The 15,471-nt window shown below is 36.4% G+C and overlaps 25 pseudogenes; all 25 read right to left on the minus strand.

Moving 5' to 3' along the window:
* Positions 1-68: 68 nt before the first annotated feature.
* LOC128921219 (5S ribosomal RNA) lies at positions 69-195 on the minus strand (annotated as a pseudogene).
* A 473-nt stretch (positions 196-668) lies between these two features.
* Positions 669-795, minus strand: LOC128921220 (5S ribosomal RNA; annotated as a pseudogene).
* A 502-nt stretch (positions 796-1,297) lies between these two features.
* Positions 1,298-1,424, minus strand: LOC128921221 (5S ribosomal RNA; annotated as a pseudogene).
* Positions 1,425-1,926: 502 nt separating this feature from the next.
* Positions 1,927-2,053, minus strand: LOC128921222 (5S ribosomal RNA; annotated as a pseudogene).
* A 475-nt stretch (positions 2,054-2,528) lies between these two features.
* Positions 2,529-2,655, minus strand: LOC128921223 (5S ribosomal RNA; annotated as a pseudogene).
* A 503-nt stretch (positions 2,656-3,158) lies between these two features.
* Positions 3,159-3,285, minus strand: LOC128921224 (5S ribosomal RNA; annotated as a pseudogene).
* Positions 3,286-3,788: 503 nt separating this feature from the next.
* Positions 3,789-3,915, minus strand: LOC128920739 (5S ribosomal RNA; annotated as a pseudogene).
* Positions 3,916-4,416: 501 nt separating this feature from the next.
* On the minus strand, positions 4,417-4,543 carry LOC128921225 (5S ribosomal RNA; annotated as a pseudogene).
* A 476-nt stretch (positions 4,544-5,019) lies between these two features.
* Positions 5,020-5,146, minus strand: LOC128921227 (5S ribosomal RNA; annotated as a pseudogene).
* Positions 5,147-5,652: 506 nt separating this feature from the next.
* On the minus strand, positions 5,653-5,779 carry LOC128920683 (5S ribosomal RNA; annotated as a pseudogene).
* A 503-nt stretch (positions 5,780-6,282) lies between these two features.
* Positions 6,283-6,409, minus strand: LOC128921228 (5S ribosomal RNA; annotated as a pseudogene).
* Positions 6,410-6,911: 502 nt separating this feature from the next.
* Positions 6,912-7,038, minus strand: LOC128921229 (5S ribosomal RNA; annotated as a pseudogene).
* A 474-nt stretch (positions 7,039-7,512) lies between these two features.
* Positions 7,513-7,639, minus strand: LOC128921230 (5S ribosomal RNA; annotated as a pseudogene).
* A 501-nt stretch (positions 7,640-8,140) lies between these two features.
* LOC128921231 (5S ribosomal RNA) lies at positions 8,141-8,267 on the minus strand (annotated as a pseudogene).
* A 503-nt stretch (positions 8,268-8,770) lies between these two features.
* LOC128921233 (5S ribosomal RNA) lies at positions 8,771-8,897 on the minus strand (annotated as a pseudogene).
* A 502-nt stretch (positions 8,898-9,399) lies between these two features.
* Positions 9,400-9,526, minus strand: LOC128920740 (5S ribosomal RNA; annotated as a pseudogene).
* Positions 9,527-10,028: 502 nt separating this feature from the next.
* LOC128921234 (5S ribosomal RNA) lies at positions 10,029-10,155 on the minus strand (annotated as a pseudogene).
* A 475-nt stretch (positions 10,156-10,630) lies between these two features.
* LOC128921235 (5S ribosomal RNA) lies at positions 10,631-10,757 on the minus strand (annotated as a pseudogene).
* A 499-nt stretch (positions 10,758-11,256) lies between these two features.
* Positions 11,257-11,383, minus strand: LOC128921236 (5S ribosomal RNA; annotated as a pseudogene).
* A 476-nt stretch (positions 11,384-11,859) lies between these two features.
* On the minus strand, positions 11,860-11,986 carry LOC128921237 (5S ribosomal RNA; annotated as a pseudogene).
* A 502-nt stretch (positions 11,987-12,488) lies between these two features.
* Positions 12,489-12,615, minus strand: LOC128921239 (5S ribosomal RNA; annotated as a pseudogene).
* Positions 12,616-13,089: 474 nt separating this feature from the next.
* LOC128921240 (5S ribosomal RNA) lies at positions 13,090-13,216 on the minus strand (annotated as a pseudogene).
* Positions 13,217-13,719: 503 nt separating this feature from the next.
* On the minus strand, positions 13,720-13,846 carry LOC128921241 (5S ribosomal RNA; annotated as a pseudogene).
* A 503-nt stretch (positions 13,847-14,349) lies between these two features.
* LOC128921242 (5S ribosomal RNA) lies at positions 14,350-14,476 on the minus strand (annotated as a pseudogene).
* A 475-nt stretch (positions 14,477-14,951) lies between these two features.
* LOC128921243 (5S ribosomal RNA) lies at positions 14,952-15,078 on the minus strand (annotated as a pseudogene).
* Positions 15,079-15,471: the final 393 nt, after the last annotated feature.

Consider the following 15,471-nt stretch of genomic DNA (forward strand, 5'->3'; position numbering starts at 1 on the left):
AAATAAAAAACAACAACAACTAGGAAAGTATTTAAAAACTTTGACAAAAAGGTAAAAAAGTTGTTGGGAGCCAACAACACGCGGTGTTCCCAAGCGGTCCCCCATCTAAGTACTAACCGCGCCCGCTATCCCGACGCTGCTTAATTTCGGTGATCGGACGAGAACCGATGTATTCAGCGTGGTATGGTCGTTGGCATATGGATTTCCTAGAATTCGTTATATGAGTAAACTACTCTTTCACGTAAGTGAGATTGGGACTATAGCCGGAGTAAAATTTCAGTTTTTATCCGGAGGCAAATTTGCACAGTCTCTTCATCACAGCCATCAGCTGTTCAACAGTTAAGCTCTTATTTCGCTATTTCGCATTTAAAATATATGTATTTCTTTAATTGATATTATCTTTTAAATGTATCTGCAAGTTTGCAGATACAATATCTAATCCTATTTCTCATAATACCGCGCATAGTGACTCACAAAACGTAGTAGATACTATTTAACACTCTAATGTACTGGCTTATTTTAGATACTTAGATGCTTTTTTTGGCTTACTATCTACCTTCGTATTCCGATACTTGTGCAATGAGACTTTCTGAAAAAAAAAAATAAAAAACAACAACAACTAGGAAAGTATTTAAAAACTTTGACAAAAAGGTAAAAAAGTTGTTGGGAGCCAACAACACGCGGTGTTCCCAAGCGGTCCCCCATCTAAGTACTAACCGCGCCCGCTATCCCGACGCTGCTTAATTTCGGTGATCGGACGAGAACCGATGTATTCAGCGTGGTATGGTCGTTGGCATATGGATTTCCAAGAATTCGTTATATGAGTAAACTACTCTTTCACGTAAGTGAGTTTGGGACTATAGCCGGAGTAAAATTTCAGTTTTTATCCGGAGGCAAATTTGCACAGTCTCTTCATCACAGCCATCAGCTGTTCAACAGTTAAGCTCTTATTTCGCTATTTCGCATTTAAAATATATGTATTTCTTTAATTGATATTATCTTTTAAATGTATCTGCAAGTTTGCAGATACAATATCTAATCCTATTTCCCATAATACCGCGCATAAGTGACTCACAAAACGTAGTAGATACTATATAACACTCTAATGTACTGGCTTATTTTAGATACTTAGATGCTTTTTTTTGCTTACTATCTACCTTCGTATTCCGATACTTGTGCAATGTTGAGTATACTGCCCAAAAAAAATGAGACTTTCTGAAAAAAAAAAAAAATAAAAAACAACAACAACTAGGAAAGTATTTAAAAACTTTGACAAAAGGTAAAAAAAGTTGTTGGGAGCCAACAACACGCGGTGTTCCCAAGCGGTCCCCCATCTAAGTACTAACCGCGCCCGCTATCCCGACGCTGCTTAATTTCGGTGATCGGACGAGAACCGATGTATTCAGCGTGGTATGGTCGTTGGCATATGGATTTCCTAGAATTCGTTATATGAGTAAACTACTCTTTCACGTAAGTGAGATTGGGACTATAGCCGGAGTAAAATTTCAGTTTTTATCCGGAGGCAAATTTGCACAGTCTCTTCATCACAGCCATCAGCTGTTCAACAGTTAAGCTCTTATTTCGCTATTTCGCATTTAAAATATATGTATTTCTTTAATTGATATTATCTTTTAAATGTATCTGCAAGTTTGCAGATACAATATCTAATCCTATTTCTCATAATACCGCGCATAGTGACTCACAAAACGTAGTAGATACTATTTAACACTCTAATGTACTGGCTTATTTTAGATACTTAGATACTTTTTTTTGCTTACTATCTACCTTCGTATTCCGATACTTGTGCAATGTTGTGTATACTGCCCAAAAAAAAATATGAGACTTTCTGAAAAAAAAAAATAAAAAAACAACAACAACTAGGAAAGTATTTAAAAACTTTGACAAAAAGGTAAAAAAGTTGTTGGGAGCCAACAACACGCGGTGTTCCCAAGCGGTCCCCCATCTAAGTACTAACCGCGCCCGCTATCCCGACGCTGCTTAATTTCGGTGATCGGACGAGAACCGATGTATTCAGCGTGGTATGGTCGTTGGCATATGGATTTCCTAGAATTCGTTATATGAGTAAACTACTCTTTCACGTAAGTGAGTTTGGGACTATAGCCGGAGTAAAATTTCAGTTTTTATCCGGAGGCAAATTTGCACAGTCTCTTCATCACAGCCATCAGCTGTTCAACAGTTAAGCTCTTATTTCGCTATTTCGCATTTAAAATATATGTATTTCTTTAATTGATATTATCTTTTAAATGTATCTGCAAGTTTGCAGATACAATATCTAATCCTATTTCTCATAATACCGCGCATAGTGACTCACAAAACGTAGTAGATACTATTTAACACTCTAATGTACTGGCTTATTTTAGATACTTAGATGCTTTTTTTGGCTTACTATCTACCTTCGTATTCCGATACTTGTGCAATGAGACTTTCTGAAAAAAAAAAAAATAAAAAACAACAACAACTAGGAAAGTATTTAAAAACTTTGACAAAAAGGTAAAAAAGTTGTTGGGAGCCAACAACACGCGGTGTTCCCAAGCGGTCCCCCATCTAAGTACTAACCGCGCCCGCTATCCCGACGCTGCTTAATTTCGGTGATCGGACGAGAACCGATGTATTCAGCGTGGTATGGTCGTTGGCATATGGATTTCCTAGAATTCGTTATATGAGTAAACTACTCTTTCACGTAAGTGAGTTTGGGACTATAGCCGGAGTAAAATTTCAGTTTTTATCCGGAGGCAAATTTGCACAGTCTCTTCATCACAGCCATCAGCTGTTCAACAGTTAAGCTCTTATTTCGCTATTTCGCATTTAAAATATATGTATTTCTTTAATTGATATTATCTTTTAAATGTATCTGCAAGTTTGCAGATACAATATCTAATCCTATTTCTCATAATACCGCGCATAGTGACTCACAAAACGTAGTAGATACTATTTAACACTCTAATGTACTGGCTTATTTTAGATACTTAGATACTTTTTTTTGCTTACTATCTACCTTCGTATTCCGATACTTGTGCAATGTTGTGTATACTGCCCAAAAAAAAATATGAGACTTTCTGAAAAAAAAAAAATAAAAAAACAACAACAACTAGGAAAGTATTTAAAAACTTTGACAAAAAGGTAAAAAAGTTGTTGGGAGCCAACAACACGCGGTGTTCCCAAGCGGTCCCCCATCTAAGTACTAACCGCGCCCGCTATCCCGACGCTGCTTAATTTCGGTGATCGGACGAGAACCGATGTATTCAGCGTGGTATGGTCGTTGGCATATGGATTTCCTAGAATTCGTTATATGAGTAAACTACTCTTTCACGTAAGTGAGATTGGGACTATAGCCGGAGTAAAATTTCAGTTTTTATCCGGAGGCAAATTTGCACAGTCTCTTCATCACAGCCATCAGCTGTTCAACAGTTAAGCTCTTATTTCGCTATTTCGCATTTAAAATATATGTATTTCTTTAATTGATATTATCTTTTAAATGTATCTGCAAGTTTGCAGATACAATATCTAATCCTATTTCTCATAATACCGCGCATAGTGACTCACAAAACGTAGTAGATACTATTTAACACTCTAATGTACTGGCTTATTTTAGATACTTAGATACTTTTTTTTGCTTACTATCTACCTTCGTATTCCGATACTTGTGCAATGTTGTGTATACTGCCCAAAAAAAAAATGAGACTTTCTGAAAAAAAAAAAAATAAAAAAACAACAACAACTAGGAAAGTATTTAAAAACTTTGACAAAAAGGTAAAAAAGTTGTTGGGAGCCAACAACACGCGGTGTTCCCAAGCGGTCCCCCATCTAAGTACTAACCGCGCCCGCTATCCCGACGCTGCTTAATTTCGGTGATCGGACGAGAACCGATGTATTTAGCGTGGTATGGTCGTTGGCATATGGATTTCCTAGAATTCGTTATATGAGTAAACTACTCTTTCACGTAAGTGAGATTGGGACTATAGCCGGAGTAAAATTTCAGTTTTTATCCGGAGGCAAATTTGCACAGTCTCTTCATCACAGCCATCAGCTGTTCAACAGTTAAGCTCTTATTTCGCTATTTCGCATTTAAAATATATGTATTTCTTTAATTGATATTATCTTTTAAATGTATCTGCAAGTTTGCAGATACAATATCTAATCCTATTTCTCATAATACCGCGCATAGTGACTCACAAAACGTAGTAGATACTATTTAACACTCTAATGTACTGGCTTATTTTAGATACTTAGATACTTTTTTTGCTTACTATCTACCTTCATATTCCGATACTTGTGCAATGTTGTGTATACTGCCCAAAAAAAAAAGAGACTTTCTGAAAAAAAAAAAAAATAAAAAACAACAACAACTAGGAAAGTATTTAAAAACTTTGACAAAAAGGTAAAAAAGTTGTTGGGAGCCAACAACACGCGGTGTTCCCAAGCGGTCCCCCATCTAAGTACTAACCGCGCCCGCTATCCCGACGCTGCTTAATTTCGGTGATCGGACGAGAACCGATGTATTCAGCGTGGTATGGTCGTTGGCATATGGATTTCCTAGAATTCGTTATATGAGTAAACTACTCTTTCACGTAAGTGAGATTGGGACTATAGCCGGAGTAAAATTTCAGTTTTTATCCGGAGGCAAATTTGCACAGTCTCTTCATCACAGCCATCAGCTGTTCAACAGTTAAGCTCTTATTTCGCTATTTCGCATTTAAAATATATGTATTTCTTTAATTGATATTATCTTTTAAATGTATCTGCAAGTTTGCAGATACAATATCTAATCCTATTTCTCATAATACCGCGCATAGTGACTCACAAAACGTAGTAGATACTATTTAACACTCTAATGTACTGGCTTATTTTAGATACTTAGATGCTTTTTTTGGCTTACTATCTACCTTCGTATTCCGATACTTGTGCAATGAGACTTTCTGAAAAAAAAAAAAAATAAAAAACAACAACAACTAGGAAAGTATTTAAAAACTTTGACAAAAAGGTAAAAAAGTTGTTGGGAGCCAACAACACGCGGTGTTCCCAAGCGGTCCCCCATCTAAGTACTAACCGCGCCCGCTATCCCGACGCTGCTTAATTTCGGTGATCGGACGAGAACCGATGTATTCAGCGTGGTATGGTCGTTGGCATATGGATTTCCTAGAATTCGTTATATGAGTAAACTACTCTTTCACGTAAGTGAGTTTGGGACTATAGCCGGAGTAAAATTTCAGTTTTTATCCGGAGGCAAATTTGCACAGTCTCTTCATCACAGCCATCAGCTGTTCAACAGTTAAGCTCTTATTTCGCTATTTCGCATTTAAAATATATGTATTTCTTTAATTGATATTATCTTTTAAATGTATCTGCAAGTTTGCAGATACAATATCTAATCCTATTTCCCATAATACCGCGCATAAGTGACTCACAAAACGTAGTAGATACTATATAACACTCTAATGTACTGGCTTATTTTAGATACTTAGATACTTTTTTTTGCTTACTATCTACCTTCGTATTCCGATACTTGTGCAATGTTGTGTATACTGCCAAAAAAAAAAAAAATGAGACTTTCTGAAAAAAAAAAATAAAAAAACAACAACAACTAGGAAAGTATTTAAAAACTTTTACAAAAAGGTAAAAAAAGTTGTTGGGAGCCAACAACACGCGGTGTTCCCAAGCGGTCCCCCATCTAAGTACTAACCGCGCCCGCTATCCCGACGCTGCTTAATTTCGGTGATCGGACGAGAACCGATGTATTCAGCGTGGTATGATCGTTGGCATATGGATTTCCTAGAATTCGTTATATGAGTAAACTACTCTTTCACGTAAGTGAGATTGGGACTATAGCCGGAGTAAAATTTCAGTTTTTATCCGGAGGCAAATTTGCACAGTCTCTTCATCACAGCCATCAGCTGTTCAACAGTTAAGCTCTTATTTCGCTATTTCGCATTTAAAATATATGTATTTCTTTAATTGATATTATCTTTTAAATGTATCTGCAAGTTTGCAGATACAATATCTAATCCTATTTCTCATAATACCGCGCATAGTGACTCACAAAACGTAGTAGATACTATTTAACACTCTAATGTACTGGCTTATTTTAGATACTTAGATACTTTTTTTTGCTTACTATCTACCTTCGTATTCCGATACTTGTGCAATGTTGTGTATACTGCCCAAAAAAAAATATGAGACTTTCTGAAAAAAAAAAATAAAAAAAACAACAACAACTAGGAAAGTATTTAAAAACTTTGACAAAAAGGTAAAAAAGTTGTTGGGAGCCAACAACACGCGGTGTTCCCAAGCGGTCCCCCATCTAAGTACTAACCGCGCCCGCTATCCCGACGCTGCTTAATTTCGGTGATCGGACGAGAACCGATGTATTCAGCGTGGTATGGTCGTTGGCATATGGATTTCCTAGAATTCGTTATATGAGTAAACTACTCTTTCACGTAAGTGAGTTTGGGACTATAGCCGGAGTAAAATTTCAGTTTTTATCCGGAGGCAAATTTGCACAGTCTCTTCATCACAGCCATCAGCTGTTCAACAGTTAAGCTCTTATTTCGCTATTTCGCATTTAAAATATATGTATTTCTTTAATTGATATTATCTTTTAAATGTATCTGCAAGTTTGCAGATACAATATCTAATCCTATTTCTCATAATACCGCGCATAGTGACTCACAAAACGTAGTAGATACTATTTAACACTCTAATGTACTGGCTTATTTTAGATACTTAGATACTTTTTTTTGCTTACTATCTACCTTCGTATTCCGATACTTGTGCAATGTTGTGTATACTGCCCAAAAAAAAAATGAGACTTTCTGAAAAAAAAAAATAAAAAAACCACAACAACTAGGAAAGTATTTAAAAACTTTTACAAAAAGGTAAAAAAAGTTGTTGGGAGCCAACAACACGCGGTGTTCCCAAGCGGTCCCCCATCTAAGTACTAACCGCGCCCGCTATCCCGACGCTGCTTAATTTCGGTGATCGGACGAGAACCGATGTATTCAGCGTGGTATGGTCGTTGGCATATGGATTTCCTAGAATTCGTTATATGAGTAAACTACTCTTTCACGTAAGTGAGATTGGGACTATAGCCGGAGTAAAATTTCAGTTTTTATCCGGAGGCAAATTTGCACAGTCTCTTCATCACAGCCATCAGCTGTTCAACAGTTAAGCTCTTATTTCGCTATTTCGCATTTAAAATATATGTATTTCTTTAATTGATATTATCTTTTAAATGTATCTGCAAGTTTGCAGATACAATATCTAATCCTATTTCTCATAATACCGCGCATAGTGACTCACAAAACGTAGTAGATACTATTTAACACTCTAATGTACTGGCTTATTTTAGATACTTAGATGCTTTTTTTGGCTTACTATCTACCTTCGTATTCCGATACTTGTGCAATGAGACTTTCTGAAAAAAAAAAAATAAAAAACAACAACAACTAGGAAAGTATTTAAAAACTTTGACAAAAAGGTAAAAAAGTTGTTGGGAGCCAACAACACGCGGTGTTCCCAAGCGGTCCCCCATCTAAGTACTAACCGCGCCCGCTATCCCGACGCTGCTTAATTTCGGTGATCGGACGAGAACCGATGTATTCAGCGTGGTATGGTCGTTGGCATATGGATTTCCTAGAATTCGTTATATGAGTAAACTACTCTTTCACGTAAGTGAGTTTGGGACTATAGCCGGAGTAAAATTTCAGTTTTTATCCGGAGGCAAATTTGCACAGTCTCTTCATCACAGCCATCAGCTGTTCAACAGTTAAGCTCTTATTTCGCTATTTCGCATTTAAAATATATGTATTTCTTTAATTGATATTATCTTTTAAATGTATCTGCAAGTTTGCAGATACAATATCTAATCCTATTTCTCATAATACCGCGCATAGTGACTCACAAAACGTAGTAGATACTATTTAACACTCTAATGTACTGGCTTATTTTAGATACTTAGATACTTTTTTTTGCTTACTATCTACCTTCGTATTCCGATACTTGTGCAATGTTGTGTATACTGCCCAAAAAAAAATATGAGACTTTCTGAAAAAAAAAATAAAAAAACAACAACAACTAGGAAAGTATTTAAAAACTTTGACAAAAAGGTAAAAAAGTTGTTGGGAGCCAACAACACGCGGTGTTCCCAAGCGGTCCCCCATCTAAGTACTAACCGCGCCCGCTATCCCGACGCTGCTTAATTTCGGTGATCGGACGAGAACCGATGTATTCAGCGTGGTATGGTCGTTGGCATATGGATTTCCTAGAATTCGTTATATGAGTAAACTACTCTTTCACGTAAGTGAGTTTGGGACTATAGCCGGAGTAAAATTTCAGTTTTTATCCGGAGGCAAATTTGCACAGTCTCTTCATCACAGCCATCAGCTGTTCAACAGTTAAGCTCTTATTTCGCTATTTCGCATTTAAAATATATGTATTTCTTTAATTGATATTATCTTTTAAATGTATCTGCAAGTTTGCAGATACAATATCTAATCCTATTTCTCATAATACCGCGCATAGTGACTCACAAAACGTAGTAGATACTATTTAACACTCTAATGTACTGGCTTATTTTAGATACTTAGATACTTTTTTTTGCTTACTATCTACCTTCGTATTCCGATACTTGTGCAATGTTGTGTATACTGCCCAAAAAAAAATATGAGACTTTCTGAAAAAAATAAAATAAAAAAACAACAACAACTAGGAAAGTATTTAAAAACTTTGACAAAAAGGTAAAAAAGTTGTTGGGAGCCAACAACACGCGGTGTTCCCAAGCGGTCCCCCATCTAAGTACTAACCGCGCCCGCTATCCCGACGCTGCTTAATTTCGGTGATCGGACGAGAACCGATGTATTCAGCGTGGTATGGTCGTTGGCATATGGATTTCCTAGAATTCGTTATATGAGTAAACTACTCTTTCACGTAAGTGAGTTTGGGACTATAGCCGGAGTAAAATTTCAGTTTTTATCCGGAGGCAAATTTGCACAGTCTCTTCATCACAGCCATCAGCTGTTCAACAGTTAAGCTCTTATTTCGCTATTTCGCATTTAAAATATATGTATTTCTTTAATTGATATTATCTTTTAAATGTATCTGCAAGTTTGCAGATACAATATCTAATCCTATTTCTCATAATACCGCGCATAGTGACTCACAAAACGTAGTAGATACTATTTAACACTCTAATGTACTGGCTTATTTTAGATACTTAGATACTTTTTTTTGCTTACTATCTACCTTCGTATTCCGATACTTGTGCAATGTTGTGTATACTGCCCAAAAAAAAAATGAGACTTTCTGAAAAAAAAAAAATAAAAAAACAACAACAACTAGGAAAGTATTTAAAAACTTTGACAAAAAGGTAAAAAAGTTGTTGGGAGCCAACAACACGCGGTGTTCCCAAGCGGTCCCCCATCTAAGTACTAACCGCGCCCGCTATCCCGACGCTGCTTAATTTCGGTGATCGGACGAGAACCGATGTATTTAGCGTGGTATGGTCGTTGGCATATGGATTTCCTAGAATTCGTTATATGAGTAAACTACTCTTTCACGTAAGTGAGATTGGGACTATAGCCGGAGTAAAATTTCAGTTTTTATCCGGAGGCAAATTTGCACAGTCTCTTCATCACAGCCATCAGCTGTTCAACAGTTAAGCTCTTATTTCGCTATTTCGCATTTAAAATATATGTATTTCTTTAATTGATATTATCTTTTAAATGTATCTGCAAGTTTGCAGATACAATATCTAATCCTATTTCTCATAATACCGCGCATAGTGACTCACAAAACGTAGTAGATACTATTTAACACTCTAATGTACTGGCTTATTTTAGATACTTAGATACTTTTTTTGCTTACTATCTACCTTCATATTCCGATACTTGTGCAATGTTGTGTATACTGCCCAAAAAAAAAAGAGACTTTCTGAAAAAAAAAAAAAAATAAAAAACAACAACAACTAGGAAAGTATTTAAAAACTTTGACAAAAAGGTAAAAAAGTTGTTGGGAGCCAACAACACGCGGTGTTCCCAAGCGGTCCCCCATCTAAGTACTAACCGCGCCCGCTATCCCGACGCTGCTTAATTTCGGTGATCGGACGAGAACCGATGTATTCAGCGTGGTATGGTCGTTGGCATATGGATTTCCTAGAATTCGTTATATGAGTAAACTACTCTTTCACGTAAGTGAGTTTGGGACTATAGCCGGAGTAAAATTTCAGTTTTTATCCGGAGGCAAATTTGCACAGTCTCTTCATCACAGCCATCAGCTGTTCAACAGTTAAGCTCTTATTTCGCTATTTCGCATTTAAAATATATGTATTTCTTTAATTGATATTATCTTTTAAATGTATCTGCAAGTTTGCAGATACAATATCTAATCCTATTTCCCATAATACCGCGCATAAGTGACTCACAAAACGTAGTAGATACTATATAACACTCTAATGTACTGGCTTATTTTAGATACTTAGATACTTTTTTTTGCTTACTATCTACCTTCGTATTCCGATACTTGTGCAATGAGACTTTCTGAAAAAAAAAAAATAAAAAACAACAACAACTAGGAAAGTATTTAAAAACTTTGACAAAAAGGTAAAAAAGTTGTTGGGAGCCAACAACACGCGGTGTTCCCAAGCGGTCCCCCATCTAAGTACTAACCGCGCCCGCTATCCCGACGCTGCTTAATTTCGGTGATCGGACGAGAACCGATGTATTCAGCGTGGTATGGTCGTTGGCATATGGATTTCCTAGAATTCGTTATATGAGTAAACTACTCTTTCACGTAAGTGAGTTTGGGACTATAGCCGGAGTAAAATTTCAGTTTTTATCCGGAGGCAAATTTGCACAGTCTCTTCATCACAGCCATCAGCTGTTCAACAGTTAAGCTCTTATTTCGCTATTTCGCATTTAAAATATATGTATTTCTTTAATTGATATTATCTTTTAAATGTATCTGCAAGTTTGCAGATACAATATCTAATCCTATTTCTCATAATACCGCGCATAGTGACTCACAAAACGTAGTAGATACTATTTAACACTCTAATGTACTGGCTTATTTTAGATACTTAGATACTTTTTTTGCTTACTATCTACCTTCATATTCCGATACTTGTGCAATGTTGTGTATACTGCCCAAAAAAAAAAGAGACTTTCTGAAAAAAAAAAAATAAAAAACAACAACAACTAGGAAAGTATTTAAAAACTTTGACAAAAAGGTAAAAAAGTTGTTGGGAGCCAACAACACGCGGTGTTCCCAAGCGGTCCCCCATCTAAGTACTAACCGCGCCCGCTATCCCGACGCTGCTTAATTTCGGTGATCGGACGAGAACCGATGTATTCAGCGTGGTATGGTCGTTGGCATATGGATTTCCTAGAATTCGTTATATGAGTAAACTACTCTTTCACGTAAGTGAGATTGGGACTATAGCCGGAGTAAAATTTCAGTTTTTATCCGGAGGCAAATTTGCACAGTCTCTTCATCACAGCCATCAGCTGTTCAACAGTTAAGCTCTTATTTCGCTATTTCGCATTTAAAATATATGTATTTCTTTAATTGATATTATCTTTTAAATGTATCTGCAAGTTTGCAGATACAATATCTAATCCTATTTCTCATAATACCGCGCATAGTGACTCACAAAACGTAGTAGATACTATTTAACACTCTAATGTACTGGCTTATTTTAGATACTTAGATGCTTTTTTTGGCTTACTATCTACCTTCGTATTCCGATACTTGTGCAATGAGACTTTCTGAAAAAAAAAAAAAAAAAAAAACAACAACAACTAGGAAAGTATTTAAAAACTTTGACAAAAGGTAAAAAAAGTTGTTGGGAGCCAACAACACGCGGTGTTCCCAAGCGGTCCCCCATCTAAGTACTAACCGCGCCCGCTATCCCGACGCTGCTTAATTTCGGTGATCGGACGAGAACCGATGTATTCAGCGTGGTATGGTCGTTGGCATATGGATTTCCTAGAATTCGTTATATGAGTAAACTACTCTTTCACGTAAGTGAGTTTGGGACTATAGCCGGAGTAAAATTTCAGTTTTTATCCGGAGGCAAATTTGCACAGTCTCTTCATCACAGCCATCAGCTGTTCAACAGTTAAGCTCTTATTTCGCTATTTCGCATTTAAAATATATGTATTTCTTTAATTGATATTATCTTTTAAATGTATCTGCAAGTTTGCAGATACAATATCTAATCCTATTTCTCATAATACCGCGCATAGTGACTCACAAAACGTAGTAGATACTATTTAACACTCTAATGTACTGGCTTATTTTAGATACTTAGATACTTTTTTTTGCTTACTATCTACCTTCGTATTCCGATACTTGTGCAATGTTGTGTATACTGCCCAAAAAAAAAATGAGACTTTCTGAAAAAAAAAAATAAAAAAACCACAACAACTAGGAAAGTATTTAAAAACTTTTACAAAAAGGTAAAAAAAGTTGTTGGGAGCCAACAACACGCGGTGTTCCCAAGCGGTCCCCCATCTAAGTACTAACCGCGCCCGCTATCCCGACGCTGCTTAATTTCGGTGATCGGACGAGAACCGATGTATTCAGCGTGGTATGGTCGTTGGCATATGGATTTCCTAGAATTCGTTATATGAGTAAACTACTCTTTAACGTAAGTGAGATTGGGACTATAGCCGGAGTAAAATTTCAGTTTTTATCCGGAGGCAAATTTGCACAGTCTCTTCATCACAGCCATCAGCTGTTCAACAGTTAAGCTCTTATTTCGCTATTTCGCATTTAAAATATATGTATTTCTTTAATTGATATTATCTTTTAAATGTATCTGCAAGTTTGCAGATACAATATCTAATCCTATTTCTCATAATACCGCGCATAGTGACTCACAAAACGTAGTAGATACTATTTAACACTCTAATGTACTGGCTTATTTTAGATACTTAGATGCTTTTTTTGGCTTACTATCTACCTTCGTATTCCGATACTTGTGCAATGAGACTTTCTGAAAAAAAAAAAATAAAAAACAACAACAACTAGGAAAGTATTTAAAAACTTTGACAAAAAGGTAAAAAAGTTGTTGGGAGCCAACAACACGCGGTGTTCCCAAGCGGTCCCCCATCTAAGTACTAACCGCGCCCGCTATCCCGACGCTGCTTAATTTCGGTGATCGGACGAGAACCGATGTATTCAGCGTGGTATGGTCGTTGGCATATGGATTTCCTAGAATTCGTTATATGAGTAAACTACTCTTTCACGTAAGTGAGTTTGGGACTATAGCCGGAGTAAAATTTCAGTTTTTATCCGGAGGCAAATTTGCACAGTCTCTTCATCACAGCCATCAGCTGTTCAACAGTTAAGCTCTTATTTCGCTATTTCGCATTTAAAATATATGTATTTCTTTAATTGATATTATCTTTTAAATGTATCTGCAAGTTTGCAGATACAATATCTAATCCTATTTCTCATAATACCGCGCATAGTGACTCACAAAACGTAGTAGATACTATTTAACACTCTAATGTACTGGCTTATTTTAGATACTTAGATACTTTTTTTTGCTTACTATCTACCTTCGTATTCCGATACTTGTGCAATGTTGTGTATACTGCCCAAAAAAAAATATGAGACTTTCTGAAAAAAAAAAAATAAAAAAACAACAACAACTAGGAAAGTATTTAAAAACTTTGACAAAAAGGTAAAAAAGTTGTTGGGAGCCAACAACACGCGGTGTTCCCAAGCGGTCCCCCATCTAAGTACTAACCGCGCCCGCTATCCCGACGCTGCTTAATTTCGGTGATCGGACGAGAACCGATGTATTCAGCGTGGTATGGTCGTTGGCATATGGATTTCCTAGAATTCGTTATATGAGTAAACTACTCTTTCACGTAAGTGAGTTTGGGACTATAGCCGGAGTAAAATTTCAGTTTTTATCCGGAGGCAAATTTGCACAGTCTCTTCATCACAGCCATCAGCTGTTCAACAGTTAAGCTCTTATTTCGCTATTTCGCATTTAAAATATATGTATTTCTTTAATTGATATTATCTTTTAAATGTATCTGCAAGTTTGCAGATACAATATCTAATCCTATTTCTCATAATACCGCGCATAGTGACTCACAAAACGTAGTAGATACTATTTAACACTCTAATGTACTGGCTTATTTTAGATACTTAGATACTTTTTTTTGCTTACTATCTACCTTCGTATTCCGATACTTGTGCAATGTTGTGTATACTGCCCAAAAAAAAAATGAGACTTTCTGAAAAAAAAAAAAATAAAAAAACAACAACAACTAGGAAAGTATTTAAAAACTTTGACAAAAAGGTAAAAAAGTTGTTGGGAGCCAACAACACGCGGTGTTCCCAAGCGGTCCCCCATCTAAGTACTAACCGCGCCCGCTATCCCGACGCTGCTTAATTTCGGTGATCGGACGAGAACCGATGTATTCAGCGTGGTATGGTCGTTGGCATATGGATTTCCTAGAATTCGTTATATGAGTAAACTACTCTTTCACGTAAGTGAGTTTGGGACTATAGCCGGAGTAAAATTTCAGTTTTTATCCGGAGGCAAATTTGCACAGTCTCTTCATCACAGCCATCAGCTGTTCAACAGTTAAGCTCTTATTTCGCTATTTCGCATTTAAAATATATGTATTTCTTTAATTGATATTATCTTTTAAATGTATCTGCAAGTTTGCAGATACAATATCTAATCCTATTTCCCATAATACCGCGCATAAGTGACTCACAAAACGTAGTAGATACTATATAACACTCTAATGTACTGGCTTATTTTAGATACTTAGATACTTTTTTTTGCTTACTATCTACCTTCGTATTCCGATACTTGTGCAATGAGACTTTCTGAAAAAAAAAAAATAAAAAACAACAACAACTAGGAAAGTATTTAAAAACTTTGACAAAAAGGTAAAAAAGTTGTTGGGAGCCAACAACACGCGGTGTTCCCAAGCGGTCCCCCATCTAAGTACTAACCGCGCCCGCTATCCCGACGCTGCTTAATTTCGGTGATCGGACGAGAACCGATGTATTCAGCGTGGTATGGTCGTTGGCATATGGATTTCCTAGAATTCGTTATATGAGTAAACTACTCTTTCACGTAAGTGAGTTTGGGACTATAGCCGGAGTAAAATTTCAGTTTTTATCCGGAGGCAAATTTGCACAGTCTCTTCATCACAGCCATCAGCTGTTCAACAGTTAAGCTCTTATTTCGCTATTTCGCATTTAAAATATATGTATTTCTTTAATTGATATTATCTTTTAAATGTATCTGCAAGTTTGCAGATACAATATCTAATCCTATTTCTCATAATACCGCGCATAGTGACTCACAAAACGTAGTAGATACTATTTAACACTCTAATGTACTGGCTTATTTTAGATACTTAGATACTTTTTTTGCTTACTATCTACCTTCATATTCCGATACTTGTGCAATGTTGTGTA

Source organism: Zeugodacus cucurbitae, chromosome 3, assembly GCF_028554725.1.
Source record: "Zeugodacus cucurbitae isolate PBARC_wt_2022May chromosome 3, idZeuCucr1.2, whole genome shotgun sequence".
Classification (NCBI taxonomy): domain Eukaryota; kingdom Metazoa; phylum Arthropoda; class Insecta; order Diptera; family Tephritidae; genus Zeugodacus; species Zeugodacus cucurbitae.